Raw genomic sequence first — 5,120 nt, 5'->3', positions numbered from 1 at the left:
AATGGCCTGCCCAAATCAAGAAATATTTTCCCCAGGCTCTTTATAAATCACAGTAAAATTGAGTTACATCCTAGCTAAAATCATGTCTCCTAAGTACTTAATGGTCTACAGTGCATGTCTTTGCCTTTTCCGCTGAAAGCCTGGAATGCAAAACAGTTATTTGAAAGAGCTTCTGTTTTCCTCAATAGGAAAATAGCAATCTGATGGTCTAGTTGGGTATTTTTGAGCTTGGGCCCACAGGAATTTTTTGAAGGACAAAATCAGGATGATTATTTATTTTGTTGTCTGCTTGCTCTATTTCTATACCTGCTATTCCATTAGGTTCTATTTTCTTCCCTACCTGGCATGATAAAATTAGCAAAAACCATTCCCAATCAACTTGTTCAGCTGTATCTTCTATGCAGGAATAAAAAGCTCCATCTTTGAAAAAGGTAAGGAGAAAGGGAGGTTGGTATTGGGTGGAAGAGAGGAAAGATATTGAGGAGGGGATTGGAGGTAGATTGGACAAAGTTAAAAGAGCAGTTAGAAAGTGTAAGAGGAGGTAAGATGGACCTTTATTGGAAATTTTGCCAAGTGTCTGGGGCAGCATTCGGTTACTAGGATGCTTTGTGTCACTTTAAGAAAGCTTCTGCCCTGCCTAGACCAAGCCCTATGTCATGCAGTGACCGTCCCTGCTGGGTACTGGTGTTGCTTAACAGCTGAAGGACTGCGGGATGAAAAGGGAGCCTGCTAGCCCTTTGTTGAGAGCCTAGAGGTTAAGAGAAAGATAGCAGGTAGAATTTCACAGACAGTCAAGTTGTAGCTAAATAAAAAGCAAGTAACACTGTAACGTGGTAAGACCTGTTCTGCCATGAAGTTGGCTGCTTGTTCCCAGGGAAGCAGTGGGCTACAATCTGCCATGGGTCAGGGACCCTTGACCAGGGAAGCTATGGTTGGTTGATTCCAGAGAAGTCAGATTGGCTGGATGCTGAGTTTTTTTCTGAAGATTCTATGAAACGTGCATTGGTCGCTATATAAGGATACTTTCTGAGATCTCAGCATTGGGGCAAGAAGAAAAACAAATATTTATTGAGCATGCATGATGTACTAAGCTTGAACTGTGAAGATGTCATGTCCTTTCTACTGGGGAAGGCCCTAGGGCTCAGAGAGATTAAGTTCGTATCATAAGGTCATCCCAACATAATAAGACAAGGAACCAAGACTTTAAAACAAGATTCTTTGTCACCCATGCCTGGGCTCTGCTCTCCCTAATAGATTTTCTTCTTTAGAAATTAAAAAATGGTCTCTTTTCAATATAAACAATAGAATGATACCGTGTGTGAAATGTATGGGTACAGCGGGACATACTTCTTTCTGAACAACCATGAACTATTCTGATTTTTTTTCTTATTACAAAATAATATTTTTTTTTTTTTTTTTTTCGGTAGAAAAGTCAGTTATACAGATTAGCAGAAGGAAGAAAAACCAGCCATGTTCCTACCACCAGCAGATAAGGACTGTTATCACTTTGCTGGCTGTTGCTTTTCAACACTCTGAGCAGGTGCAAATGAGCTTTCTTTGAAACCCACCAGCTTTGACAAGGAGTTCTGAAAGTGCCAGGAGGAAGTCCAAAGTTCTCAGGATTTAAGAGTGGAGTTGATCTTTGTAGATGCCATCTTGGGAGCTAGGCAGCTCCCCTTTGGAGCCTGGGCAGTTTTTTCTTTCTTCAGAGACTTTTGCCCTTAGAAGTTACTCAAGAAATTTGAATAACTCTGGTCAACACAGCCCTGATGCCCTAGACTTTTCAGACTAGTAACACGGGTTACCAGTCACTAAGTGAACAGGTGAAAGTAGAAGATACCATGGACCACAGTTGAGGTTTCTTCCATGATTTTTAAAAAGATGTGGTACATGAGGAGCTATGAGGTCATTTATATCCTGTATGCAGAAAGGAAAATGCTGTGGGATAGTCACCCTTCTGGAATGCCCTGATTTCAGACACTTTGAGGGTGATTAACTCATTTATTGTTCAACAATTCATTGTGCCTTTAGACCTGCAAGCAGGAAGTGGCAATCTAATCTGGGGAAAGGGGAGGTGAGGGGAGGGAGCCTTGGTGAAGTTTACCCTCAGGAAGGGCTGGGTCCTTGCTCAAGACACTCGTGAGATTCTGACAATGAGGTTGTGACGCCCATGCTTGACATTTGCTGTTCACTCTCTCTTCAGCAGTGAAGCCCTTGAATCTTAACGGCTAGAGCCCTCCTTTTTAGAGACAGTGAGGACGAGGTGGCTGAGGCTGAGCCCCACTTTGGTTCCTGTTCTGCAGGAAGAAGACCTCAGAAGTGAGAGCAGATGGCAACTCTCGAAGGGACAGAGAGAGATCCTTGTAGAAAGAAAAGGAGAATATGAGCTTGGCGACTGCCCTCCTGGACCACATCCTCTGGGAGTTTGCTGGCAGCAAATTCAGCCACAGAAAGTCCAGGGGTTCCTGGACCTTAGGAGTGATGCAGGCACTCCATCCCTAAGCCAACGAGCACAGGCCTGGGAGATGTTTACCAGGTGACTCTGACCATCCGCAGGAGGCATGCATTAATGCTTGGGTGACACTTATTAGTGTTTCTCAGTCTGCTAAACTCTTCGCCTGGCAGTTGGTGAAGAATCATAAATTCAGTGCAATGAGTGCACTGCATAAGTGTGTTTGAAGCACCCACAGTGTGCCAAGTACTGTCCTAGTGAACAAAATAAATCTGACTTGCTTTCTGACTTCATTGGTTTTACAACCTTGGGACTTCCCTGGCAGTCCAGCAGCTAAGACTCAGAGCTCCCAAAGCAGGGGACCGGGATTTGATCCCTAAGTCAGGGAAATAGATCCCACATGCTGCAACTAAAATTTGCATGCCACAGTGAAGATAGAAGACCCCACCTGCAGCAGGACCTGGCACAATCCCACAGCATTACCACCTGTTACTTGTGACAAGAGATTAAAAAAAAAAAATCATGCACGAGGTTAAATGAGTTAACTGCTCCTTAGCAGAAGAAGTAGGACTAGCTTGTTTTAAAGGAGATCAGGTAATTCTTCAGCTCTAGGTAGTACCATTGGAGTTCTTTGCTCTTGTTCAGCTGGGGGCTGCATTGCATTGATTTATATGGCCCAAGATCGCTACAAAGGGTGGCCCAAAATGGTTAGGGTTGTAGGCCCTAACCCTAACCCTTTGGGAAGGGTGAAACGATTGGGCTCAGCAGGGCCCCTCTCTTCCCCCTGTAGTCTTAGGGGTCTGCAACTGTAGCTCCAATACTTTGGCCACCTAATGCAAACAGCCGACTCACTGGGAAAGCCCCTGATGCCTGGAAAGATTGAAGGCAAAAGAAGAGGGCAGCAGAGGATGTGATGGTTGGATGGCATCACTGATTCAGTGGACATGAATTTGGGTGCACTCTGGGAGGTGATGAGGGACAGGGAGGCCTGGAGTGCGACAGTCCATGGAGTTCAAAGAGGCGGACATGTTTTAGCGACTGAACAATAGCAAAGTGAGATTTTATATGATGACTCAAGAGACAAGAAATAGAAGCTATCACTTTCTTAAAACCTGAGTCAGAAACTGGAACAGGGTCACTTTTGTCTTATTCTCTGCATCAGAGTCCTCTAATATGCAAGGAGAGGGGCACAGACCCTACCTCTGTATGAAGAGTCTCCAAGCATTTGTGGCAATCTTTAACCTGCCACAGTAGTAGAGGTAGGATTCAAACCCAGGGAGTCTGGCTCCAGAGGTGAAGCTCTTAAATACCACAAAGTAATTCTTAATACACTGAGTTTCGATCAACACAGGGAGGGCTGCCAATGTGCACTTAGCTTCACATCAAGGGCCTTTTCCAGCTACAGGTTGAATACTCTGGATAATTCCCTCTATTTTATACAGGTGGGCACAGCTTGATTAGGATTTGGACTTCGGAATTTTGAAAGGAACATCAACACCAAAAAGTCCATGTCTCCAGTTGGTTTCAAAATCAGAATGAGCAACTGCAAGCACACCCTGCCTTATGACTCAAAGAGGTGCTCTGTGACCCTCCCCAACCCAGGTCTCAGTACAAAAGGGCACAACTTGACCTTTCAGAGAGGCATGAACCTTGGCTGATGAATCTTTCCTGAGACCTGCCCAAATATCAATTGGTTTCAGGGATCTTTCTCTTTTTAGCCTTATGTTGCCATGGTTATAGGTAGAAAGTTAGCTTTCAACAGAAACTCAGCCCCCACTCACTCTCTATAAAGTGGAACATCACTAATTGGGGTTCCTTATCCTCCTTTTAAATTAAGTGTCCTCACAGGTTCTAAAGTAGACTAAATTAAGAAATTCATGTCATGGTTTAAAGGCAGAGACATGTGAACACTGCATTTATTTCTTATGTTTATAAATCTGACTTTAAGAAACTATATATAAATAATTTATATAATTATAAATATATATAACTATATATATAATTTCATAAAGTAAATATGACTGGAAATACCTGCATTATATCTGTACTAAACCAAATATATATATGCATACATATATTTGATCTATGCCTCTGTGCAGGTATTTCCCCAGTTATATTTACTTTATGAAATTATATATAATTATATACCAATAACAATATAAAAGCATATATAATTTCATAAATATAAAATTATATATATGGGCCAAATATATATATATATATATTTGGTCTATGGCTCTGCACAGGTATTTCTTCAGTCATATTTACTTTTAGAAACTTTACAAATATACTTGAAAGCAATAAAAAACATAAAACAAGTGAAATTTGGAAAATATTGAAGCTTGTCTAAGAAGGTAACATACCTTTGAAACTTTATTGCAAAAAACATTTTGACAAAATTATATAGCTTTACCTGGTGGCTCAGATGGTAAAGAATCTTCATGCAGTGCTGGAGACTCAGGTTCAATCCCTGGGTCAGGAAGATCCCCTAGAAAAGGAAATGGCTATCCCCTCCATTGTTCTTGCCTGGGAAATCCCATGGACAGAGGAGGCTGGTGGGCTAGAGTCCATGGGGTTGCAAAGAGTCAGACATGGCTGAGCGAGTAACACACCCTAACACACACACACACAATGTTTATTGTGCACTTGCTCCCTGCTAGGAGCCTTT

Source organism: Oryx dammah, unplaced genomic scaffold (genome assembly GCF_014754425.2).
Source record: "Oryx dammah isolate SB20612 unplaced genomic scaffold, SCBI_Odam_1.1 HiC_scaffold_2, whole genome shotgun sequence".
NCBI lineage: Eukaryota > Metazoa > Chordata > Mammalia > Artiodactyla > Bovidae > Oryx > Oryx dammah.
The sequence above is the reverse complement of the archived record's forward strand: the minus strand, read 5'-3'. Positions refer to the sequence as shown.